The sequence below is a fragment of the Lithobates pipiens genome, unplaced genomic scaffold (genome assembly GCF_037356315.1).
Source record: "Lithobates pipiens isolate NorthernLeopardFrog02 unplaced genomic scaffold, aLitPip1_a1.2 Scaffold_18, whole genome shotgun sequence".
Taxonomy (NCBI): Eukaryota; Metazoa; Chordata; class Amphibia; order Anura; family Ranidae; genus Lithobates; species Lithobates pipiens.
The window spans coordinates 277403416-277431200 of record NW_027507758.1 but is presented as its reverse complement, the minus strand read 5'-3'; the positions used below and the strand labels follow the sequence as shown (position 1 = coordinate 277431200).

The following is a 27785-nucleotide window of genomic DNA, read 5'->3' as shown; positions in this document are numbered from 1 at the left end:
AAACTTAATGAACAAAAAAAGGACCTAGTGCTCAAGGCACAGTATAACCCCTCTGGATTTTGAAGGCAAACCAGGTAATATCGTAAAAAAAATTATACATTTTATTGGTAAACGTACAGTAACATTGTATAAGCAAAAAAGGTTTGAATTTACATATAAAATTATGATATAGTCAGTGTACATTGGTATGGAAATGAGCTGCCCTGTGAACAATAATGGGCTAGCGTATAAACATACTGACAATGACGCCTGACGTGTTTCAGACCATGTAGTCATCCTTCAGAGGATGAGTCATATTGGGTCATGAATTTTCTATAATATAAATGTGATATATTAGTAACATATTAAGGAGTGTATCTATCAAAGTAAAAATGCATATCTTCACAGCTGGGAGTGAGAACAGCAAGAGAAATGGTACTTACAAAAATGAGCAAATCGTTGATACAATCAATCAGGGATCTGATGGTCAATGATTTCACAGATCGAGAATGGCTGTGGTAAACCCAGATGTAAAGGTAGGGTGAGGAAGGAGGTGTCGCAGGGACCCAAGGTATCGGAGCATAGCCCCTGCCAATTTCTGGCCAGCAATCAATAGATCAAAATGGATAACACTGTAAAGTGTCAAATGTTTTGTCCGTATATATGGAAAAAAGAGAAACATGAAGGGAAGAATGAGTTTGTCTTTGTACAGAAAGTATATACTTAAATCTAATGTCAAATCAGTAAAATCGGTGCAGTGATAGGAACATGAGTATATACTAAAATGGTGTAAAGAAGGGAAAACACAGCGCTAACTGTAAAACTACAAGTGAAAAACTTAATGAATTGTGTAACACAATGAACCTCATAAATTAACTAAATCTCAGTAAAATTACCGACTGCACCTTTAAACGACTGCACCTTTTAAATCTTCACCAAATATCATACATTGATAATCTCCAATCATCCAAAGTTTTTTCTCGATTGGAACAGAGCTCCACCAAAGCTCCAATTTAGCCCTTAGAGGAAAACACAAAACAATGACATTGGTAAAGGTGGATTGTCCAGGAAGGGAATCGCATCTCTGCAGTCAAATCTCTCTCACTCCAGAGATGCTCCACTGCAGAAGATTGCCCCACTGCACCCTCACAGTGTATCTTAACCCATCTGCAAAGTTGAGAAAACCTCCAGAACTCAGAAAAAACCTTATTCACCAAAAATATAATCTATTACACATGAAACATAGATGGTGAAAAATCAACCAGATATCTCTACATATCAGGGGAGTCTCGCGTGTCAGAGACCCCACAAAAACAAGCAAGAGAAAAGGAGGTGCCACTCACCCCCGGTCTATGAAATGGTTGATATCCCAATCAACGTTCATACTGTGGGGCGAGTAGCACCTCCGCTCATATATACAATAGGTTTTGAGGCGGGAAACTCCCCTGACAAGTGGTTCTCCCCTCCCAGTGGGGAACAAATTTATCGATAACCCTTCAGGTCCTTTGCATGATACTCTAATGGCGGGGGACTGTGTTTATCACAACCTTTCTTAATCTTTGCAATGTGCTCGTTAATACAAACCGAAAAAGACCTTTTAGTACAGCCCACATATTGCATCTTACATGGGCACGTGATCAGGTACACTATATATTTTGTGGCGCACGTAGTGAAGTGCTTCATATTGTATATGCGAGATGTAATACTGGAAGTGAGAGTATCTGATTTCCGTCTCAAAACATTGTGTGAGCACACATTACATCTCCTACAGGGGAAGTAACCTTTACACTCTGGAAAAAAATGTGAGCTTCCTAGGGGGATCTATATTGTTGGGAGCTATCTCACCCCGGATGAAGCAGGCACCTCTAAAAATTATGCCAGCCTGGTCCGGTAGGCCAGGCCCCAACACTCTGTCATTGCATAAGACCTTCCAATGTTTATTAAGAATCCTCACAATTTCCTTATGTTGTACCAAGAAGGACCACTTAGAATGGTCACCCTCCTCGTCCCTCGGTCTGCTGACCAGCAAAGAATGCCTATCAACTTCTCGTACAGCCAGAATGTCTCGATCAAGGGTCTCAGGCCTATAACCCTTCTCCAAAAACCTTTGTCTTAAAACTGAGGATTGGGCCAAAAAATCTTCCATATTGGAACAATTCCGTCGAAGATGAAAAAATTGTCCCTTGGGGACAGATTTCAGCTTTTCTTTTTTTTTTCCAGATATTTAGTCACTGTTATACAATTGACTCAAATGGTACCAAGCTGCTGCACCAAGACAAAAAGGGGTAAAGAAAGACAGAGCAAGATATCCCGAAGTATAACCCTTTCATGACTAAGCCTATTTCTGACATTTGGTGTTTACAAGTTAAAATCAGTATTTCTTTACTAGAAAATTACTTGGAGCCCCCCCAAAAAATAAATAAATAAATATATATATGTCACATGGTATTTGTGCAGAGGTGTTTTTAAATGCAACTATTTGGGAAAAGACACTTTCATGAATTAAAAAACAAACGAAATAGTAAAGTTAGCCCAATTTTTTTGTATAATGTGAAAGATGTTATGTTGAGTAAATAGATACCAAACATGTCATGCTTTTATAATTGCACGCACTTGTGGAATGGCAACAAACTACAGTACCTCAAAAATCTCCATAGGCTATGCTTTAAAAAATGTTTACGCTTACCAGGTTAGAGTTACAGAGGAGGTCTGACGATTGCAGTGATGCCTCACGTGTTAATTGTGTTTAAAAAAAAATAATAATAATTTTGATCACTCTTATTGCTGTCACAAGGAATGTAAACATCTCTTGTGACAGTAATAGGTGATGACAGGTACTCTTTATGGAGGGATTGGGGGTCTAAAAGATCTCCAATCCCTCCTTTTGCACTTCACAGTATTCAGATCGCCATTTTCGTTGTGACGTCGCTTCCGTGTTTACAATCAGGAGACTGTAACAAAGCCGTTTTCAGCTTCGTTCCAGTCTGTCACTAGGCGCCAGAAGAGCAGGATCATTGATCAGGTCTCCCGGTGGGACGGGAGGCCCGTTTAGAGCGGCGGGAGGGGGGATGTCCCGTCCCGCTCCTCCGGGATAACAGGCGATCAGCTTTTAGCTGCATTGGTTGTTATCCCTTGAAAGCCAATTGCCCACTCTAAACAACGGTACCGGGATGATGGCTGCGGGCCTCATCCCGGTATAACCCCCGAAAGCCGAGCCACATCTGTGTACGCTTGGCGGGAAGGGGATAAAGTCCAACACATACCTCTGCTGCATTTGTAAGCAGTACATCCACCTCCCTGCCACCACTGCATAACCTGATAGTATCTTGGGTGTGGGGTAATATACTTGCCAATCATGTTTAATGTGATAGGTAACAGCTGGTCAGAGTGATGACCACGATGCTCATTGCAATCATTCACTGGGTCCCTCGGCACTGTGACACTCAGCGCAGGCCTGCCTTGAGGGGCGGAGTCAAGTACCACATCACTCCGCCACCGATGTGCAAATGGCCTGCTCGTCTGTCGCACTAGCGCAAACAGCTAGGAACCTGCATAGCAAGCTCCAAAGGGCTAGGGATGTCCTAAGCAAGCCCGAAAACGGGCATTGACAGAGGACCCCCACACACTGGGTAGCAGGGCAGAGCTACCACACCACCCTCTCCCACCAGAGATGGAACTAGAAGCCCTAGATAGTTTGTGTGGATACACAGATATCAGCCTTTAAGTCGGTCTATGAGAAACCACGACTACTGGTGGTGATCACGAAAAGTTCATCGTGTAGCGTTAAATGGTACATACCCTATCCTGTTGGTAAACAAAAATAAAAAATATTAAGAATGACAGAGCAATGATAGCAATATAATCATAGTGCATTCAATGAAATTTGACATTAGGGATCAGATAAAATCCATAACGGAGCTAATGATGAATCCATTTTGCACTTACAACACAGATAGGCAGAGTATACAGTAGAAAGATTCCATTATTTATGTTCTATGAAGAAACTGCACATTGACCTATAGGTCCAATTGACAGGCACCCAACTGAAAACCAGCTAGATATGGTTTAAAGTTAAAGGCCTCATTTAGGGCGGGTGGAGAGGTGGCTTTAAGGCTGAATATCCACCTTAATTCACTCTGTAGGAGTAATTTATTAAAGTCACCACCCTTTGGACTGGCATAGATATGATCCAGTGCAAGGAATTGGACTTTAGGAATATTGTTGCCATGCACCATACGGCTGTGCCTTCCAAGGGGGAGGCTGGGATCTTTTTTACTTATGCTAACCGTATGTCTGTAGATTGTTCAAGTTTAGTTTCCCCCACATAATAACAACAACATTTGCATAAGTAGACTACACCTAGGGTATAGCAATTTACAAAATCTTTAGATTTGATATTTGGTAGATCAACACACTTTTTTGTGTCCATATATTGACAGTCACCACAGTTACCACACCTGAATGTCCCTGTGATTTTCTTGTTTTCAGATTCTGTTGTCTTAAAAGGGGGCCCTTCTATATGTGATCTGTGGTAAATCGATGCCAATATTTGTGTAGAATTTGATGAATTTGTATGTTGGCAGTACTTTGTAATCACTCTAGTGGTAATAGTCACTTTTTTCTCATCAATGAAAAAAAAAAAAGTTGTTTTGCGTGTTTTGTTTTTCGCCACCTTGTAGGCTTTTTTGAGTATCTATCTCATCTTGCTATTAAAGTATCCCCTAGAACGTAATCTGGTCTTTAATAGTGAGGCTTCTTTTTCAAACAGTGTATCATTTGAGTAATTTTGTCTGGCTCGAAAATATTGCCCGAATAGGATTGAAGCCAAAAGTGGTTTAGGGTGGAAGCTCAAAGCTTCCAAAATGGTGTTCCCTGCTGTTGCTTTCCTAAATAATTCACTATAAAGGGAACCATCAACATATTTGATATCTATAACAGGGATGGTAGAACTGTCCTGAGTCATAGTGAATTTAAGATTAAATGCATTATCCAGGTTAATGTACACTAAAAGGAGTGAAATTGAGCCATCCCATAGCAACATGATATCATCAATGTAGTGATGCCAAGGCATGGTTGGTATATGTGGATGCCATGTCATCAGAGAACACACGTTTTTCCCACTCCCCCAGGTACTGGTTGGCATGAGATGGGGCACAACAGGTGCCCATAGCCACCCCCTGTACCTGGACGTAGTGGGAACCATCAAAGAAGAAATGATTATGCTTCAAAATAAATTCAAGGCATGCTAAAATTAATTCAATCAGTAGGGGGTTCGTATTGACTAGGAGTATGTGTCATATGGCAGATAGGCCCTTTGCATGTGAAATGGAACTATATAGGGCCTCCACGACAATCCTGACAAGTATTGTGCCGTGACTGAAGAGGAGGCCATCCAAAACTTGTAAAAGTTGTATGGTGTATTTTGTATATGATGGAAGTTCCTCCACCATAGGTTGAAGTTGTTTATCAATGAATATGCTAAGGTTTTCAGTCAAGCTGCTGCTGCTTGACGCTATAGGTCTGTCTGGGGGTCTCTGGGGTTGCATTTTTGTGCATTTTAGGGAGTGTGTAAAAAGTGGCCTCCCGTGGGAAGCCCGTTGTCACGTACTCCCCATGTATTTTTGATGATGATCCTGTGATGGTAAGCTTGGTCGACCAGCACATAAAATTTTGTGACGTAACGGTCAATCACAGATCTCTGTATTTTATATGCCATTCGGAATTGCCAGAATGATAGTGCACATGTGAACATAATCTGCATTGTCTTGTATCACGTTTCCGCCATTGGCTGGTTTTATAGTTATAAGTTGGTTCTGAATTAAAGATTTAATGCCATATGTTCATGATAAGTGAGATTGCCTTTTCCTCTAGATGAAATCCACCTCCGCTAAAATAGTGTCCAGGTCAACAGAGTCCATTAAATCCTCTGGTTCATTTACCGCCAACAATGCCATGAGATTGTCAATGGCCTCTAAATCTACTTTTGTGTGAGTGGGACCTATGTCATTCTGTTTTTGGCATAAATGCTTTTTGATAGCAAATTATGCACAAATAAGTGTATATTTTGATGACTTTAAATTTGTCAATCTGTATAACCGGACAGAAAGTGAGTCCTAATTCAAGGACTTGGATTTCATCCTTTGTCAGTGACTGACTAAAAAGATTGATGATTAGGTGGATGACTTTTGTGAGATTTGTGAGTGTGGTTCTTGATATTTTGTTTTTGTTTTGTCCCCGCAATCTCCCTGTCGGGATGTGCCGGTTTGTTAATTGGATATAGGAGTGCTGGATTGTAGTGAAGTTCCCACATTACCCTGTGGTATTTTATTTTTAGGTGTCCCCTAGTGTGTGGAGAGAGTGAGTCTTCCATATTAGAAATGTCCTCATTAGAGATGTTACCATGACGACACATTGGTTTGTGATGGCACAGATTGGGAGACAATGGATGACATTGAGGAGGATTTAGAAATCTTGGCTTTATTGTTGGGATGTTGATGTGTTGTGGAATAGGTATAATTTCTGTTAGATGGTTTGTGGCTATCAGGCCATCTGTATGCACGCTCTTCATGAAAGGCCTTTTTTCCCTAAAATGTTATCTTTTTTGATTAGTATCTCCTTGTATTTATCAAAGTGATCTTTTAGTTGTTTCTCCACTTGGTCATATAAGTCATGTGCCTTAAATTTGACCAACTGGGTATTAAGAGTATCAATTTTTAACATAAAGCTCTAGCATTCTCTTATGGTATTCTTGAATAATTATAAGTGTCATTAGGTTGAAAGAGCATTGTTTGAGAACTTTCTCCCACGCAATTTTGAAATGCAGTTCTATTTTCTCAAATGAAGAGAAAATCTTTACACGGAGTCCAAATGGATTGGTGCTTTCTTTTTTATAAGTTTTGAAGGATTTTTTATGACGGAACAAAGATGTCTTTTTCTCAGCTGCTTGTGTGAGATTTAAAAATGCTAATTTGATCTGATTTGATCAGTTTGTTTTGTGTCAAATTCTTTAATGGTTTTGGACATATAGGTGTCCTAGTCCTCTCCTAAATATTCTGCCATGTTAAAGCCAAACAAGGGGTCTCAAAAAGACTCCCGTGTTGATAGGAAAATGGTTGGTTGTCAACACAAATGGCTACATAAAGCACCTACAATTTCTAAAGCTGGACAGTAAGACATGAAAATTATGGCTCCAGCCCATTGAAGGCACCACATAAGAGAAGAGCTTGCCATGATCGCTGATTGGCCACACAGAAGTCCTCCTTACCCAGTTAAGTTTTTTATTTTTCAAGTTTTCTTAATTTTTTTTATTATCCATACACATTCCAATCTATCCCTCCCATTGCCCAATTGACATTCCATTCTAAGTGATGATCCCCCCCCCCCCCCCCATTCTAACCTGAAACCCTCAATCATCAGAGACTTTACACTTGGGCACCCACCTATCAAATGCACTATGACTCCTAGCGCCAGTTATTTTGACCGACACCCAAGTCCGGGACTCAAACTACAGTAGAAGCTCTGCAGCATGACTACAATAGCTACATTCTTCCTCCTTTTTTTTTTTTGATAAATATTGCCCTCTTGCTTGATATGGTCTTTTTTTTTTTTTTTGCATCAGTCCTGGAGGTACTGCAATACCAGGTCGATGTGTGGAGTGGACAGAGCAAGCTCTTCTTCCATCTCCCTGTTCTAAAAATCCATTTAATGGCCCCCAGATAGGGGGCGTATCAGATATTAAACTGATAAGAGCAGATACTACACTTGATCTTCGCCAAAAGGCCAAGAAGCGAATTTCTTGATATGTTTTTGTTTACACAGGTGACTAAAACAGTTTGGGATGAGAATGGGAGAACCCCCCCCCCCCTCCCCCCAGTTCCTCTGGGAGGCCCTGGCTTGGAGGTTAATCTGCATGGACCTGACACTATAACCACAACACATCGCCTCCATGAAGAGGTCGCAAATAGCCATGCCAAATCGGCTTATGCCATAGTAAATATGCATATCCCATTGTGGCACATGTTGAGCCATAATGAATTACCCAAAACACCTAGGAATTACCACTCACGGGTATTATCCTATTAACAAATGAACCTTCCCTTTTTCAGTGGGGTTTGGGGACGCAGTCCATACAGATCACCCTCTACCCAATATATGATAAATGCCCATAGGAAATGTTCAAATATTGACCCTGCCACTGAGTGGTAAGGCCCAATTCATACCACATGCATAATTCAGCTATCCCATGAAGGGCTAGGCTTTAGTTGTAATGGGAAACAAACCTGTTATTCTGCAGGGAAAGCTGTTATGGCCAATAGGGCACAGCTACGAATTCAGAAAAGGAAAGACTGCAGTAATCATAAGGCTTTAAAGTCTCCAAACCCTTCATCAGAGTACTGCTTTCGTTCTTTTACAACATATATCCAGTAAGACATCATCCGTGTATGCCCAGGGATATAGCTGCCCCATAGGGGCTCCCAATTGGAAAGAAAATCTTAAAGCAATGGTCTTCCTATATTAAGGGCCATGTATAAGGATTATGTATAAGGCCTATGTATATTCCTATGTAAGGTCTATATACAGTATATTACCTACACAGGTACACCTCCCTCAAGAGATAATCCATAGACAGTTAATGCATATCTTGCCAAATGAGGGGGCAAACATGCCCTGCCATCATTTATCTCCTTTTGGATTAAATGACACAACAAATAGGCCACAGGTTCCATTAGATGCGAATACCCACCCATATATCTATCGGAACACATGGCCCTCCCTAATGAGTCAGACCTACACCCCTCCTGATGCCAATAAGTGATCCAGTCTGACCCATCAGTCTTGAACAGGAATCAAGAGGACTCCTATTCATTTAGGACCCATCACCAATTCAGCCCAGATAATGGGGGATTACAGTATAAACTGACATTATGGATAATGGATGTTTCACACTGTTTGATGTATTTGGTTTTCACAGTTCTCAGTTAAGCAAATATACAATTTTACTTTGTTTTTTCATTTGTAAAATGTTGGCACGATGACTGGGCTTTGTTTAAAGGTTTTAGATGTGATTTCCAGGCTCCTGTCATTTACTAGTAAGGGACCCGGGCTAAAACCCTACTCTAGTGTATATATATGTACCGTCCCCGCTCCAAGTCCCACAATCCGTCACAGTAGGAAATATCCCTTCCAACTATTAATCGGACCTAAAATAGTATTGTACCCACTCAACCTCACTTCACACATACGCCATCTAGTAAATCTGCATTCATATAACCTCCTCTGTTTAGCGGCCCATACCCCTTTTAATACTACTACCACTCCTTACGATATCAGGCTCCTCCCCACACAGTGGTATCCAGCTCTACCCTTTTCAATTGATAATCGCATCCATACATAATACCTCCGATCCACCCTGGCTGTACCTTGATTTAGGTATACACTTCACAAGGAATAGCGAGCTGGATCTTGCTACTCGCCGGATACTACCAAGTGCTTACACTCTTCGTTCTTAACCCTTTACCTGGCTGCTCATCCACTAGATCCTCAGCATTACACACTCTTCCTTAACCCATCTCCTACCCCCCTACCCTCTCCTACAGCCCGAAAATGAATTACTCCACTTTCTGGAGAGGAATTTGAAAAAGCAATTAAGGAAATGAAAGTAGGGAAAGCCCCAGGCCCAGATGGCTTCTCCTTACAATATTTTAAAACATTCAAACACTTAAACCTCATTTCCTCGCAGCCTTCCAAACCTTGGACTCCAACTCGCAAGCCCTCCGACAAATGCTAGAAGCACACATAGCGGTGATTCCAAAAGATGGCAAAGACGCTTCCCTAGTAACAAATTACCATCCCATTTCACTCATCAATGTCTTGATGTAAAAATATATGCTAAAATCCTTGCTAACCGCTTACTGCCCCTTCTTCCTTCCCTGATCTCCCTAGACCAGGTAGGCTTTATACCTGGAAGAGAGGATAGGGACAATACCACCAAAGCACTAAACATTAACCACTAGCTCAATTCAAATGATAAACAAGAATTTCTTCTATCCCTGGATGCAGAAAAGGCATTTGACAGGGTGGCCTGGGATTATATTGACTCGGTCCTCTCAGCCATCGGTATACCAAACTTATTGAATTCATATATAAGAGCATTATAAATGCCTTTCAACAACACAATGGCACCAGACAAGGCTGCCCTCTCTCGCCGATACTCTTTGTACTTATGCTTGAACCCCTACTCAACAACACCCCAACATCAAAGGCATTACAATTAAAAAAAAATGCACATATAAACTTGCTGCCTTTCCCGATAATCTCCTACTTTTTAACTGACCCACACATCTCGATACCGAATCTTCTAAAAGATTTAAAGCTTTTCTAAATGATCTCCAATCTTAAAATAAACTATTTTTAAATCCAATGCCTTGAACATAACTTTAGGTTCAATAATTTTTTATTAATCTTTTTATCAAAGTATAAGCAATTAAAGACTGTAAATTAAAAAAAAAGGGGGAACAGGGCCAGGTGTCCGACAATGGGCTAGCTGGTCCAACAATGATAAACACATTCTAAACTTTACAGGTAAGAATAAAGCATTCTGTTTTGGTCATGTAACACACTGGAGGCCCCATCTATATTCACAGTATAAAGCATGTAGTATATACAACACGGGTAACCTTCTAACGGAAACCTGCCTGTGTTACATTAGAGGGGTGCGGGGTCACCCATACGTCACGGGGAACCCCGGGTTTCCCCTTGCGTCAGAGGGGGGCAGGGTCAGGTGATGGGTGGCCCCGCCCTCCACATATAACAAACGTCAGGCCGCCAGAATCCCCGTAGTGTCTCCTCCGTGGAGACAGAAGATGGATGGATTCGCTGCGCTGATTCAGATGAGCCATCGCTGGACCCCGGAGAGATGATCGTCCATCGCTGGATAGCAAGAGTGGATTACCACCGCTGGAATCTTGTATTTTTTTTTTTTAATAAAGGAATTTTTCAAAAGTGTGTTTGTCTTATTTAACTATTTTTTACACTTTCTTTGTGAAATGGTAAGGGTACTTTTGTACCCCCTTACCATTTCAAACAGGGGTGGCTGGGATCTGGGGGTCCCCTTGTTAAAGGGGGCTTCCAGATTCTGATAAGCCCCCCGCCCGCAGATCCCCACAACCACCGGCCAGGGTTGTGGGGATGAGGCCCTTCTCCGCATCAACATGGGGACAAGGTGCTTTGAGGGGTCACAGACCCCCAAAGCATCTTCCCAATGTTGAGGGCATGTGGCCTGGTACGGTTCAGGAGGGAGGGGGGGCGCTCTCTTGTCCCCTCTTTTCCTGCGGCCTGCCAGGTTGCGTGCTCGGATAAAGGGTCTGGTATGGATTTTTAGGGGGACCCCCACGTCAATTTTTTTTAAAAATTTGATGCAGGGTTCCCCTTAATATCCATACCAGACCTGAAGGGCCTGGTAATTGAATTTGAATTTTATTTTTATTTTTTTTATCAATGACTTTCAATGAGTGTTCTCTGTATTACGGAGCCGACAATTCATAATAGCTGCGAGTGATTTTAAAGGACTTTTTTTCCTGCATAAATGACACTTTGTGCAGGGACAGTTCTAAGCACCAGAAACATGCGCCCCTTCACAGGCATACTATAGACACCCCCCCCCCCCCCTACGAAATTTAAAGGAATATTACACTTTTATTGTTTCATTTTAATCATTATTAAAATCACTGCTCCCGAAAAAACGTCAGTTTTTAAAACTTTTTTTTGCATTGATACATGTCCCCTGGGGTAGGACCCGGGTCCCCGAACACTTTTTAGGACAGTAGCTTGTAAATTGGCCTTTAAAATTAGCACTTTAGAATCCTATTAAAGTCTATGGGACTCCAACGTTCAAAATCTAAAGTTCACACGAAGTATGCTATATACTAGCTCCATCGAATCTTCTTTATACATTCGACAGACACCATAACCCTTCAAAGACAGAGTCGACCGTAATTCATGTGGATTTTCGGACGAATACAATTTTTGAACGAAAAACAAAATAAATAAAAACGAATTTCCGGAGTAACTAAATTAATTTTTCGGACGAAAACGAAATTCCAAAACAAAATATTTTACTCTGCACATGTCTACTGTTTATCCAGTACCTTGGCTTGCATTTCCTCCATAAGCATTAGGTTATTAATTCCATCCACCCATTCTAATAAGGATGGGGGGGTAGTAGTTTTCCAATGTCTAGGGATAAGCTGTCGCCCTGCACATAGGAACATTTTTAGTAAGTTGTTTTTCTGTGATTTAATAGAGCCCGGGAGAAGAGACAGAAGGGCAATGGAGGGGGAGGGTGCAAGTGGTTTCTCATAGATTTCTGTGTAGATCTGGAAGATTTGTGTCCAGAACGGTAGGAGCACAGCACACTCCCACCAGACATGAATGTACGTACCCTTTGCGGAGTTGCATCTCCAACAGATGTCAGAAGTAGAGGGGAACATCTTTTTGAGACTGGTTGGGACCCGATACCACCTCAATACCAGTTTGTAGTTTTTCTTGTGCGTAACTAGAGATCGTTGATTTGTGGGTAAAGAGAAAGGCCTTACTCCACTCATCATCGGTTATGTCTCTCCCAAGTTCCTCTGACCAGATTTTAGCGTACTTAGGTAGTGATCCATGTGAGTGGGTCAGGATCATTTTGTAAAGTAGAGAAAGAGTGTGACGAGGGGTCTCTGGGAGCGTACATAATTGTTCGTATCCCAACAGTCTATGAACTTGGTTAGAGTCATGGAGTGTTTTGCAAAAGGACGTCAGGTGTAGTTGAGTTAGCTAGGTAATTTTGGAGGGAGCGTCGATTTGATTAGTTACAAAGGTGCCTAGTGAGTCGTTAAATTGTTGCGCCATGGGCCAGGAGGACCTATCATAGTCATCTAAGGTCTGGAGATGCCTTCTGGGATGGCCGGGTTGTCAAACAGGGGAGTAAGGGGGCTCTGTTCGAAAGTATAATGAGTAGGTCTCTCGTCAATAAGTCTTTAGTAAGGGGGGATAGGCCCGTAAGGGACTTATGTGTTCGGTCGTATCCCCATAGGAGCGCGCGAAGATCGGTAGAGGATAGGTCTTGTTCCACAAAGGTGGAGGCTTTGACCAGGGGGGCAGGGGAACCACTACAGGATACGGGAGAGCGCCGTTGAGATGTGATAGAGCTCTAAGTCTGGTAAGCCGGTACCCCTTTAGTAATGGGGGAACATAGGAGTTTGTGTTTTAATCTAGGGTGGTTCCCTTGCCAAATGAATCGAATGGCCATCGAACGGAGGGTGTGGAAGAACGCCGCCGGGAGGGCAATGGGCAGAGCTTGAAAGAGATATAAAAGTTTGGGGAGTATGTCCATCTTCAGGGCATGCATGCGGCCGAACCAGGACAGTGGAAGGTCCATTCGGCTTTCCTTAAGGTGTCTAAGTTTCGTTAGTAGAGGGCTGAAGTTCAGGGAATATATGTCTGGGCTATGTCTTGGGATGGCTGTTCCTAGATAGGAGATAGTGTGCTTGCCACTGAAAAAAATTATTCTTGAGGGAGGTGAGGGCGTTTTGTGTCAATGTTAAGTTTAGTGCCTCTGTTTTTGAGATGTTCAGTTTATAATTACTGTGATGTCCAAATCGGTCTATCTCCGCCAGTATGGAGGGTATGCTGATGTGAGGCTGAGTTACATAGAGGAGGAGATCATCCGCATATAAGGAGAGTTTATAGTGGGCAGAGGGGGTGTGGATGCCATGTATGTTAGGGTTAGCTGTAATCGCCTGGGCTAAATGTTCAATCACTAGTGCAAATAAGAGGGGAAAGGGGGCAACCCTGCCTGGTGCCGTTTGCAATCGTGAATGTGTGAGTGGGAGCCGTTTTACCAGGATCTTGGCTGTGGGTTTGGAGTATAGGAACATGATGCGGGAGATCATGATAGGTCCTAGGCCTAGTTGGGACAGGGTGGCATGAAGGAAGGGCCAGCTGACCCTGTTGAAGGCCTTCTCTGCATCACAGGAGAGAAGGCCAGTCGGTAATTGGTGGCGTTGGGCATAATGGATGAGGTGAACAGTTTTGGTGTTGCCCCTGTCTTCAGGGCCAGGGACAAAGCCAACCTGGTCTGTATGGATTGTGTCTGGGAGCAAAGGAGATATGCGGCTAGCAAGAATTTTTGCATACAGTTTCAAATCAACATTTAAGAGAGAAATAGGTCTGTAGTTAGGTCTCTCCTGGCATTAGTAAGTTCTAGCAGCATTGTGGTGACCGGAGATTTCTTATGCGAGTCCTCTAAGGTGGCTATAGTAGTGAGGAGACATGTGATGTCATCAGTACGTCAGTATGTGCACGCTTGAGACGGGGAACCATGTTGGATAAGTTTACCCCGAACTACGCATTTAATCGCTTCCCACTTCATAAGTGGGTTGGTGGTATCATGGGCGTGGTCTGATGTGAAGTGTTTAATAGTCTGTACGATATCCTGTGTGCAAACTAAGTCGGAGAACAAGTTGTCGTTAAGCCTCCAGGAAGATATTTTATTTCGTGGGGGTATTCTTCCCAGACCCATATGAATGGGGGCATGATCAGATCATAGGGTAAGGCCTATAGAGGCAGAGGGAGAATAACCTAGTAGGGATTGAGAGACAAAAAGTAATCAAGTCGGCTGTAAGAGGAGTGGGCCGGGGAGAAATAGGTGTAATCTTTAACGGTAGGGTGTAGCAGTCTCCATACGTCTACTACGGATATGTCGGATAAGAGTGTGCGCATTTTGGTCAGAGAGGCTGGGGAGAGCGATGGCTTACCAATGCATAAATAATGTGTCACATGAAGAAAACTTTTTGATTGGACTTCCAATTGCCATAAAGATACCACCGAGCAACTGTGCAACTAATCTCGATGCGTTTCGTGAGACAACTCTCTCTTCTTCAGGAGAGGCACGGGGGAATATGGTTAATTGCAAGATGCTTGTCAATGCAGGCCAAGATGGTCGAGCTGCAAAGTATATGAAAAAAAAACTCATATGTAGTCATGTATATGGTACCCCAAAAGGGAAGAAGAAAATCAATAAAGTCTGCCAAGAGGTCCACTATTCCTTCCCCCCCCCCCCCCCCGGGAGCTGTGAAGGGGCGGGAAGATGACAAAAAAGTGGTGTGCTCATAAACGGGAGCCCTGGCGATTGATGTTGGATCCACTAAGGGAAGAAAAACACCACATACCCTTGGAGGAAAGAGAGACAAAAATGGCCAGAGAATCGTTTACATGTCTGCAATATCTTTATGGCATTTGTAGGTCTTCTCAAATGTTTTTTTCATGTGATACACGATTTATGCATTGATGTTCATTAGCAAGTTGTTATGTTGTATATGGTTTTTAAAGGTATGTGAATATATTTCATATTTTTTATATATTTTGTTTGAGGTGTGACTCTTTAAAAGCCCCATGGGCTAAATAGTTTTTGTTGTGTGCATATTATATAATATAGACACTGAAATTAACTTTCGCATTATACAATTGAAAATGAATATTGTAGATGAACAAATTGTGACACACCTGATGGGCCTATTTACAGTTAGCTCCCCCAGGGGGTGAATAGGTTTTATTCTTTCCTTGTTATAAGATAGAACCAAATTTTAATATTTGTAATAGAAGATTTATATTAGTCAAATGTAGCACCCTCTACCTTAGGTAGGTAGGTTGCTAGAGTAGTGTGTTTTTGTTACAGCCAGTGCAGGTAAATTTAGGCAGGGCTAGCTGTGAGCTAGGCCTGATTGTTTTTGATCTGAGGGCTGGGGAGTGGTTCAGTGTAGCATCGGGTGACTGACATGTACTTTATCTCTCTGGTACCTGGAAAAGGAGCAGGGCAGCGGATGGGAGTGGCATGGAATGTATCTGGGAGCCCTGACCAATCCCCAACTAGGATTGGCAGGAGGCAGGCCTCCTATATACACTCATGGTCAGCCTGTTGTGGGAGGAGTTGTCGGGTAGAAGAACTGAGTGATGGAGTGTTAGACTGTCGTGGCCCTTGAGGGAGCCCCCTTTCTGGGGTGCTGACCTCGGGTCTGGAGCTCAGGAGCTGGGAGGGAGTCTCTCTCTACACAATCATTGAGAGGTGTCTTGAACGGGAGCAGGAGGAGGACAGTGGGGAGCACTGCCAGCCAAGTCCATCAGGAGGGATCCATTCTGGGGTCGGTGAGTGAGAAGCACAGTGAAAATCTCTGGGAGGGACATGCCAGGATTGGATGTGAAGCCAGAGGGAGAGACTGTGGTGAAGTTGAAATCAAGTTGCTGCAGCCAAGAGGGTTGCGGGATTTGCACCGGACTTTCTGGGATCAGTAGTCCACCAAGTTTCAGTTAGCACAAATGTCCTTTTCCATCGCTTTTTGGTTGCTACACCAAAGGGGACTGCAGACCCCTGCCAGCAAATGGCTATTATTGAACTGTTGGGACTTCTTTAGAGTGAGGCCTAACAATGTACTAATGGTGACAGGAATCTAGGATTGTACGAAAGCAAAGTGATTTCAAGTAGTATGCTGGAGGAGTGTGGAGCTCTAGAGACTGTCAATATTGATTTATCTTTGTTCAAACAAGCTAGATTCATGATTTTGGCGTTCCATGTCCCTTTTCCCCATCCAAGTTTAATCTGGCAAAGTATGTCTAAAGTGAATGCCTGGCCAAGTGGGCTAACTTTTGGAACTACTATATGCAGTGACCCCACAGGGGCACCTTTACACAAATATACTAGCTTATTATATTTATAATTCATTTACTAAAAATTTAAATCAGTTATAAATTTCCTGTTTTATTTTTATAAATACTATCATTTGTTAATATATGATTTATTACCCAGTAAATATTTTGAAAGTGTGTATGTGTGTGTTTGTGTATGTATATGTATGTGTGTATATATATATATATATATATATATATATATATATATATATATATATATATATATATATATATATATATATATATATATATATATATATATATAGAAAGGCCAGTATGGTGGCCTGAAATTATGGGAGGAGCCCGGTGGTATATATAACCAGCCGTCCGCCCGTCTTCCTCGTCGGTTCCGGTGCGCGATACCTGATACGTCAGATATCAAGGGCCGACTATCCTAGACCAGACGCAGTGAGCCCGTTCGTGAGTTCCCGCGTTGTTCGTCTCCGTCTTGACCGTCTTCCCGTTCATCAGCGTCCGTGGGTTTCGCCGTCGGAGTGTCGTCTTACCCATCGAATTTGTCGTTACACGTCGGGCCGCCTGTCGCAGGTAGAGCTTCGGCACCCCCTTTTCGGTTCATGTATTACGATGTCCCTTCAACATTCCCTGAACTCACGAACCGCTCGGATGTTTTACTGTGGCTCTCGTACTCATGTCGCTGTTTCTACTTTCGATGTAGTCGTTATCACCTTCGGTCGATCACGCCACGTCAGGCGATTCATTCGCAGGTACGACATTCGAAACCGTTCGACTCCCCGAGCATTTCTATTTAGTATCGGTCGAATCGTTCGACTCACAGCCGACTGCTTGTTACGACAAAGCAAGCAGTCCGCACGTATCGGTTGGTCTGCTCCAGTTCGAATATATCTCATTCATGCAGTTGTGTTATGTATCTTATTTCATCTCATCTCAAGTCATTTCAGTCCCACTCATTTCTACCGTTTCAAATCATTTCTGTCACTAGCCGCGCTCCGGCGCGAATCCTGTCGCACCTCTGGTGCACCGATTCGCTTTGAAGTGCCCCAGGGTTCGGCCTCATTTCTGTACATGCTCCAGAGACTGAGTCACTCGCAGGTTCACGCACGGTCCCTGATTCTTGTCTGTCATGGCATACCATTTCTGTCACTTATTACGCTCCAATTCGAATCCTGTCGCATTCTTCTATGCACCGATTCGTCCTGGTGTGCCCAGCTGCTACGCCTCATTTCGGTACATGCTCCAGAGACGGATTCTTTTCCGTAACCTGCAGTCCAGTCGTTGAATCCGGTCTCTGTCATGGGATATCATTTCTGTCACTTATTACACTCCAATTCGAATCCTGTCGCATTCTTTTATGCACCGATTCGTTCTGGTGTGCCCAGCTGCTACGCCTCATTTCAGTACATGCTCCAGAGACGGATTCTTTGTTGTAACCATCAGTCCAGTCGTTGAATCTTCTCTCTGTCATGGCATATCATTTCTGTCACTTATTACGCTCCAATTCGAATCCTGTCGCATTCCTTATGCACCGATTCGTTCTGGTGTGCCCAGCTGCTACGCCTCATTTCAGTACATGCTCCAAAGACAGGATTCATCTGTTTGGTTCAAGGGCTCGTCCTCTGATTCTTGTCTTTGTCATGGGTTTTTCATTTCATTTCACCTATCACGTTCCGGTACGAATAGTCACATCTGTGTACCAAATTCGTCTCGGCGTGCCCCAGGAATGGCCTAATTTCAGTACATGCTCCAGAATCCGTTTCGTGCTCGGTCGCAAGTTGTGGCATGGCGATCCGGATCTCTGTCATGGCAGGTTCTCTCATTTCACTGTCACATACCGCTTCCCGGCTTGGGTCCAGTTGATTCTTCAATGTTTGGATGCCTGCCGGGGGCCTTGCTCCTCGGCCTCATTTCATTATAGATTGCCTTCAAAAGGGAAAACACAGCTTCGTTTAGGCGTGTCTCGCTGTTTTCTCCACATACAAGCGTAGACTTCTTGCAATCGTTGCAAACACACATCCAAGCGTAGACTTCTTGCAATCGTTGCAAGCACGCATCTAGACATAGACTTCTCGCAATCATTACAAGCACGCATTCGAGCATAGACCTCTTGCACTTATTACTAGCACGCATTCGAGCATAGACCTCTTGCAATCGTTGCAAGCACGCATTCGAGCATAGACCTCTTGCAATCATTGCAAGCACGCATTCGAGCATAGACCTCTTGCATTCATTACAAGCACGCATTCGGGCATAGACCTCTTGCAATCGCTGCAAGCACGCATTCGAGCATAGACCTCTCGCGAGCATTACAAGCACGCATTCGAGCATAGACCTCTTACACTCATTACAAGCATGCATTCAAGCATAGACCTCTTGCAATCATTGCATGCACGCATTCGAGCATAGACCTCTGGCGATCATTGCAAGCACGCATTCGAGCATAGACCTCTTGCACTCACTACAAGCACGCATTCGAGCATAGTTCTCTTGCAATCATGGCAAGCACGCATTCGAGCGTAGACCTCTTGCAATCGTTGCAAGCAGGTGTCCAGGCACAACTTGTTGCAATCATTGCTGGCAGGCACTTCTGGCTTGCTCAATAGATTGCTTTAGGGAAAACCTGGATACCCTCCTAAATGTACGTTGTATTACGGGGTACTTATATTTATAGGTATAGTTGATCCAGGGAAAATCCGATTGCCTCTCGAGGGGTCAGGAAGGAATTTTTTCCCCGGCTGTAGCAAATTGGCCTATGCTCTGTTGGGTTTTTTTTTGCCTTCCTCTGGATCAGCTGCGGGCGTAGAATTGGGTGTGTCGGGTTGTGTGATACCTTATTTATTTTTGATTTGGTTGGACCGGATGGACTTCTGTCTTTTCCGGCCTGGCTACCCATGAAGCCTACCATAATTTCTTGCAGTCGTTGCAGGCACGAGTCCTGACACAACTCCTTGCATTAGTTGCAGGCACGCATCCTAGCATAACATCTTGCAGTCGTGGCAAGCACGCATCCTGGGTAACATCTTGCAAGCACGCATCCAAACATGCATTCAAGCACGACTCCTGTAGTCTTCGCAGTGCACATGCGGTAACACGAATTGCTCACAGTCGCTACGTATACATCTCCAGTGACAAACTCCCGGGCAATTGTCGCAAGCACATGTTTAAACACAACTTTTAGTCATGCCAAGGCTCGCGACTTAGCATAACTTCTTGCAATCATTCGTTGGCAAGCACGTTCTCAGTGGCACACAAACTGGCTACACGTCATTTTCAGCAGCACTTAATTGGCCATTCGTCTCCCGTGGCTTTTCTTACAAACCACTCACTGTTGTCTGTCTATCCGTCTCTTCCTTAGGACAGTTGAGTTCAGCTTCCGTCCCGCACCAGGATCATGTTGTCACACGCAACTGGCTTCTTCCTGTAGCACGCCCAGGCTATTTCTAGCCAGCGTTCAGCATTTTTTATCCTTACAGTGCACGGAGAGCCATCTGTCGTTACGGCCCATACAGCAAGATCCCCACCACGGGGCATCCAGAGGCATCAGCCCATAGCCAATGGCAAACGCTCGCCATCACAACTGCCATCTTTAGGGGCATATTATATCCTCGCATTTTCTCCAGTCTAGTCGTCCAAAAGACACCTACAGTCCCTACACGGCATGTTGAGTTCGCTATGCGCATCATCCCTCAGGGTCGCGCCTTGTGTCACGCTTATTGGTCTTACTGTCCCTCTCGCAGGATCCAGAGCAAGTCCTCAGCCTGGATCCCGCGGCAATAGCAGTCCTTGCTATGCGGGAGGTATTCCTATCGTCTGGGAATGGCGTCTCCCTGTTCATTCCCTCCGTGTCTTCCCTTTCGCCCCAGGTGATGACCGACGCAGCGGCCTCCACGGGCTTGCGGCTGTTTTTTGGCCACCTCCGGCTCGCAGCTCCCTGGCCTCCCCAGTTACTGGCGATTCCTGGCTGCGCCAAGGCGTCCTCTCTGTTGATTATGTCCTTCCTACGTCAACTGGTCCAGCTCTTGTTGTCGTTTCAGTTCAACATCCATTGTTCCTTATCCACGGTAAGTTCAATCAGGCAGTGGACGCCCTCTCCCGCTTTAACCTTGTCTCTTTTCCGATCAGGTACCCGGAGCCGGACCAACATCAGCAGCTATCCCGGACTGGTCTCAACTAACCCTGGACTAGCCCCTCACCTCCTAGCGGCTACCCAACTTGTCGATCACTCCCTTTCCCGCAATACCCTCAAGGCCTATCAGTCAGCCTGGAGGGCCTTTAACCGCTTCATCACGTATCACAGCACAGTGACGTCCCGTGTCAATCAAGTCGTAGCCTTCATTTTCTACTGCCACTCGCAGTTGGTGTTATCCGTTAATACGATCCGGCTATACCTGACCGGTGTACAACGTTTCACGTCCCTCCAGAACCCTACTGTACCCTCCTTATTTTCTTACCACACCGTTCGGGCCGTTATGCGCAGTGTCCAGAAGCGCCAGCCGATGGCCGGCACCAAACCACTGTCTTTCACAGGAGACGTTCTAGAACTATGTCAGATATCCTGGCCACTTCACCTTTCGGTCTCCACATGAGTGGCATTTACAAGCAGCCGTGCACCTGGCCTTCTACGGCTTCTTACGGCCAAGCCAGTTACTTGTAGTAGCCTCACAGCACGCATGCTGTACAAGCACCACCTGGTCCGATACGAAGACCATTTCATCTTACACTTAGCAGTCTCCAAGTCTATAAAACCAACAACCGCTGGTGCCCGGTCACTGTTCTCATCCGCTTGTTGACCCTTTTGGCCAACCAACCAGGAACTGGCCCGCTTCTGCCTTTTCACACGAAACCTCTCAACGCAGCCCAGTACATGGAGCATGTCAGGATACTCCTGGGCATCCTTCACCTCAATCCTGCTCACTACTCCGGACGTTCATTCCGTATCGAAGCAGCTTCTACTGCCTCCCGCCAAGGGGTCCCGGTCCATGTTATCAAGAAATTGGGTAGATGGAAGTCCTCCTGTTTTGCCCGTTACATACCCAATCTGCAAATAGAGATGGCCCAGGCCTTTGTCAAACTCACCCAGTGACAGTCTTGATTCAATATAGTGCAACCCCTACCTGGATGTTTTGCCCCCTTATTTTGGCCTACCGTACGTTAGACCAGGGCACACTTTCAGGTCCATTTCAAGTAAGCGAGTTTATGTTAACCTTGTTTGTCATCCTTATCCGTATCGGTCTGAGGGCTCTGGACCATAAATAGAAAGGCCAGTATGGTGGCCTGAAATTATGGGAGGAGCCCGGTGGTATATATAACCAGCCGTCCGCCCGTCTTCCTCGTCGGTTCCGGTGCGCGATACCCGCCCACCCATCCCCTTTATCAGGGCATTTCTCTAAGCATACTCCTCAAGTGAGTACTCATTTCACCCATTTCATATTCATTTCATTTTAAGGTATGCCCCCTTATTTTGGCATACCGTACGTTAGACCAGGGCACACTTTCAGGTCCATTTCAAGTAAGCGAGTTTATGTTAACCTTGTTTGTCATCCGTATCGGTCTGAGGGCTCTGGACCATAAATATATATATATGTGTGTGTGTGTGTGTGTGTGTGTATGTATGTATGTATGTATGTATGTATGTATGTATGTATGTATGTATGTATGTATGTATGTATGTATGTATGTATATATGTATGTATGTATGTATGTATATATGTATATATGTATATATATATATATATATATATATATATATATATATATATATATATATATATATATATATATATATATATATATACATGCATACACAAATACTTTGTAATATGTTTTTAACCATAAAAATGCTGCACTTAACCTAAACAAATTCATATAATACAGATGCTCCAAGATTTAAAAAGTGGCCTGATCTATAACTATACTATTTAAATCAGTCTTTTGGAGGAAATAGCAATACACCAGCAGGGATACATTGAACCCAGGCGCCAAACCCACTATGGCTTGAAACAATCATATAAAACATAATGTAAGAAGTCAAAAAAATTGCCAGGTGTGTGACCTTATAGGGCAATGTAGATCTAGTTCAGTGCAATATTAGTCTTACAAGATGTATACAACTGCCTCCAAGGGAGATAACAGGACATATCAACCAACAGCAGACATACAGTATTTTACACTTATTAAAAATTCTTACTGTCTGGATGGAGAAGTGTACGGAGTAGGCTCAGTATCCTGAACAAATCTCTGTCTAAAGGCATGGACTAGTGCTAAGGGTCCCTGTGGCTACTGAGAGACTTGACTGTCTACCTAAAGCCAAACATGCCAGGTGGTCAATGGTGTTAGATTAAACCCTCTAGGTGGATGTGATGTCATATACCAGGATCTTGGACCAGGAGCACACTAGAAAGAATCAGCAGTATGTAAAAACCAAGATGGCCAGTGCAGGTGTGATGACCTCATACTTGATGTTTCTGAGTGTGGCAACATGTTTTGGGGCATTGAGCCCCTTTCTAAAACCCCAGGCTTGAGGGGATCCTGGTGTTGCATCCACCTAGAGGAGTCTGCACCAACACCACTGACCACCTGGTATACTGCCACCTACTGGCATGTGCTTGTGTATTAATTTTACAAGTGCAATAGATGCTTTTAATTTTTGAGTTTTATTAAATATTACGCTGTGGCATTATTTTTTAGGTGTTTACATGTTCTGGTGGTGGGTCCTGTCCCAGATCCCTCATGAAGTAGAGACTGCTGACGCTGTCATCTTATGTATCTTCTTTATCATCTGAGGCTGTTCACGTCACTGGGTAAATGTGAGGGTTTACATCCACTTTAAGAAGGACCATCTTGCTTAAATTGCTGACCTGTTGACCCGCATTTCCACTTTGGAAACCTCCCATAAGCAGAGTCAATCTCTTACTACCATGATGGTACTTTCTGATTCTAGACTCCGACTTCTAGAACTATTGAACCAGAAAATTTTGTCCGTCAGTGTAAAGCTGCATAAAATGTATCCTGTAGAGGCTAATAAACCTGAGAGGCTGTTGGCTGGGGCATTGCATGCCAAGAATAGCATTACTACTTCTATCTCGAAACTCAAATGCTCAGATGGTCAACTTGCCCATCTTCCTAAAGAAATTAACAGCTTACTCCATTCTTTCTATGACAGCCTATGCAACTTTACCTTTTGTTCCTGACTACTTTATCCTTGGATGTTCATATGTCTAGAATAGGAGACTATGTTGCCAAAACCGCCCTCCCTTACCATTCCTTTAGAGATGGTACAACATCTTGAAAGGCTCTTTACAGAGGAGGAACTTACCACTGCTCTCCCCTCTCAAGAACAATTAGAGTTCCTTGGATGGGTATACTGCCCACTTATATTAAACTTTTCTAGACCACCTCTCCCCTTTTATGACCAAAACTTTTAATGCAGTTTCTACTGACTCCTTTCCTGACGCAGGCACTTGAAGCACATATTACTGTATTGTCCAAACTGAGTAAGGACCCTACCACATTTGTGGCAGATACCACCGTTTCTTTGACTAACATCACTAAAATCTTGACTTTATACAAGTTCCCCTCAGCAAGGATCCCCCACTTTCAGATCCTATTTATATCCGCAACGGCACTTGTCGGGGGTATCCTCTCTCTCCCCTGTATACATTCTCACCATAAAACCGCTTGCAATTGCTATACATCAACATTCTGATATCAAGGCATTACAGTAGGTCACCATACGTACAAACTTTCCCTGTTCCATGGAGATGACCTCCTGTTATACATTACCAACCCCCTTGTCTCAATTCCATCTCTTGTACAGACATTTCAGGAATTTGGCACAATAAGCAATTTAAAGTGAATTATGATAAGTAGAGATGGGCTCAGGCATGTTCGAAATCCCACATGCCCGATCTCATCAGGAAGCTGACACTGCTTCCCTCTTGCCATTGCTCAATGCGCGCATATACAGGTGAAACATTATTATAATACAGGGTCCTTTTATAGACCTCCTGACGCGACCTTGCACGGCTTTTGAATCACCGCTATCCCAACCATCTAGATCAGACTATACACATTTGCAGATATACCAGGTTTTTTTGAGGGAGTTCTACTCAAACCCACCACCATTTCTTTTGAAAGGGGAGCAGGAACTGCAAATATCTTGGATTTGCATTGGGAAAAAATACTGGCTGTTTCATACAAACTTTCTATATCATTCTCACGTGCATGAGTGTAATTATCAGATCTTCTCTAGATGGTACTGCTGCCCTACACTTCTGCACAAAATTGATGCATCTATCCCTAATGCTTGCTGGCAATGTTTCTGGGAGCCTGGCCTGGTAAATAGGTGGGAGATAAAATTGTAAATATACCTCGGATTACAGGGCTATCTATGTTACTAGGCTCTAATAGACAAAGTAAGAGAAACGTAGTTGCACTTTATCACGACAGCTCATTCTTTGACAGGTGGGTGTTGCCACCAGGCAGAGGCTCCATCAATCGCTGAATGGGCTTGTGAGTTGGACAAGACCGAGGTTGTGGAATGTATGATTGCATGAAGATTGAGTTCTCAATCTTGTCCGGGATCTTCCCGTAGAATCGCCCCCCCCTCGTTTTCCCCCAATCTCTCCTCCCTTCCCCCTCCTCTCTCCTCTTTCTCCTCTGCCTTCTTTTCTTTCTTATTACAATGTAATACCATTTTTTTCTGTACAAGTAAATTGAAAGCTGGTATCATATGTTGCCTTCTAACCCAGGTATCGTGTACTTCGCTAAAATAGATATTACTGTTTGGTATCCCTCCTTGGAGCATACCTTCTCTTTTTTTCTTACATTTTCATTCAAATTTTTTTTTTCAATGTAGTCCAGTGGCTTCTGATAACCTGTAGGCTTAAACACTATTCTTGGTATTGGTTTCTCATAACCACTGTTTAAAACTGATTTTTTTTTTTCCTGTTTTTATTCTGTTCTATATTGCTTGTAGCTCAACATAACGTGGATGTACCAATCCTGATATGTTTGTTCAGATATTTTTTTTTTTTTTTAATAAACAATTTTTATTGCGAAATATGAGTAGAACATAAACAAGATAGCACAATACATATGTATCACAGTTTGTAAAGAATTTGGACATATAGTAAGTGCGGACGCAGCCGCTAGTCAATAGCAAGATACAATGAATTTGACTCACTTTATTATATAGAGTGCAGTTGAATAGCATAAATATATAAGAGAATGGAGGGTTAGAGTAGCTTTGGGGAGAGCGAACTTATAACTCTAATAGAGTAGTGTATATTCGGGGGGGGGGGGGGGGGGTAGGGTGTCTGGAAGGGCATAGGTACGTAGGTTCAGAATGATATCTACACTCTCTGTCAAACGATTCAGGGTTGTGATGATAAGTTCTTGAAGGCATCTGTGGATTTATAATGGATCCAGCACGACCAAGTGGTTGTAAATTTCGACGGGGTGTCTGTCGTTTGATGAATAAGGTCTTCCATCTGCATTGTTGCATTGATGCGGTTGAACCACTCTGTGATAAGTGGAGGATTTGGGGAGCGCCATTTAGATGGAATACATAATCTAGCGGCATTGACCATATGCATGGCCAGGGATTTGAAGTAAGAGCGGTCTGATGCAGTCGTATAGTGTAACAAAAATTGAGCAGGTGAAAAATCTAATCGGTAGGTTGTGACAGTCTCAATTACTTTATGGACGTCCAGCCAAAAAGGTTGGAGGAGTGGACATGTCCACCATATGTGGAGGAATGTCCCTATATCATTATTGCATCTCCAGCATGTCTGGGGGTTGGAAGGGTGAATTCGGTGAAGTTTATGGGGTGTATGATACCATCTCGAGACTATTTTAAAAGCATTTTCCTGAGTTTGCACATTAACCGTTCCCTTATGGACATACCTATAAATATTTTCCCAGTCATCATCATAGAGGTCTAAGTGCAGTTCAACAGCCCATTTTTGTCTTGTTTGGAGGTCTGTTCGATCACAATCAGAGAATAACAGTGAATATGTAAATGATATCATATGGCGCTGATGTTCCCCGTTAGAGCATATATTTTCAAACGTGGTTAAGGTTTTGGACCATTGAGTTTGGGGGTTCTGGGTGCGAAAAAAGTGGCGGAGTTGAAGGTATGTCCAGAAGGGAAAGGATGCATTAGGCATGAGTTCTCTTAGTTGTGAATGTGATAAAAGGGTATCATTGTGGAAAAAATAGAAAGCCCTCACTGTGTTGTGCGGCCAGTTTAATATCGGGAAGGATGGATGCATACCTGGTAAGAAGTCAGGGTTTCCTCTAAGTGGGGTCATAGGTCCCTTTATGGATGAGATTCCGTGATTAGTGCAAGCCCAACGGAATGAATGTATGGTCGGGTCAATTAGTGGGTGGGTTTTGTGTAGTCGGTCATGAGATTGGCGCTGGATCCATGGGAGGGAGGTTAGTGGTACAGAAGAAAATAATTGTTCAAGACGAACCCAATCTTTGGATGTATCCTGAGTGTGCCAATCGATTATTCTAGTCAAATGGCAGGCAATGTTGTATTTGCGAATGTCAGGGAGCCCCGTGCCTCCCTTAGGTTTTGGGGTGGACAATCGATGGTAACTTAAACGCGGACAGCTTTTTTGCCATATAAAGGTTGTGCAGATTTTACGATATGTCGTATAAAAAGATGGAGGAAGCTTTATCGGAAGAGTTTGCATAACATATAATATGCGAGGAAGTATGTTCATCTTGATGATTGCAATTCTACCGAACCAAGAGAAACGTTCTGGGGACCAAATCTTTAGGTCGTCAGTAATTTTTTTTAGCAGGGGGGTGTAGTTTAGATGGTAAATGTCCGTAAGGGAAGCCGGGAGTTGAATAACTAGATAGGTGATAGATTTGTCTTTCCCTGAAAAGGGAAGTTGGCGCGACAAAGGGAACATTGGGAAGAGGGAAGAGTGAAAATCAGAGCATTAGATTTGTTAAAGTTGATTTGTAGGTTAGTAAGGGTTTTAAACGTGGCAAAATCTTGAAGTAGATTGGGAATGGATGTAAGGGGCATTGAGAGGAAAAGGAGAATGTCGTCCGCAAAGGCAGCTACTTTATATGTTTGTCCCTTT

The 27785-nt window shown here is 43.4% G+C and overlaps 1 protein-coding gene and 1 non-coding gene across 2 annotated transcripts in view; one reads left to right on the top strand and one right to left on the bottom strand.

Moving 5' to 3' along the window:
* LOC143986704 (uncharacterized) overlaps positions 1 to 27785 on the top strand; it is a 439164-nt gene that overhangs the window by 132197 nt on the left and 279182 nt on the right. The window lies entirely within an intron of this gene.
* LOC143990458 (U2 spliceosomal RNA) lies at positions 7584 to 7770 on the bottom strand. The gene has a single exon (XR_013277348.1). It is a non-coding gene; the product is annotated as a U2 spliceosomal RNA (small nuclear RNA).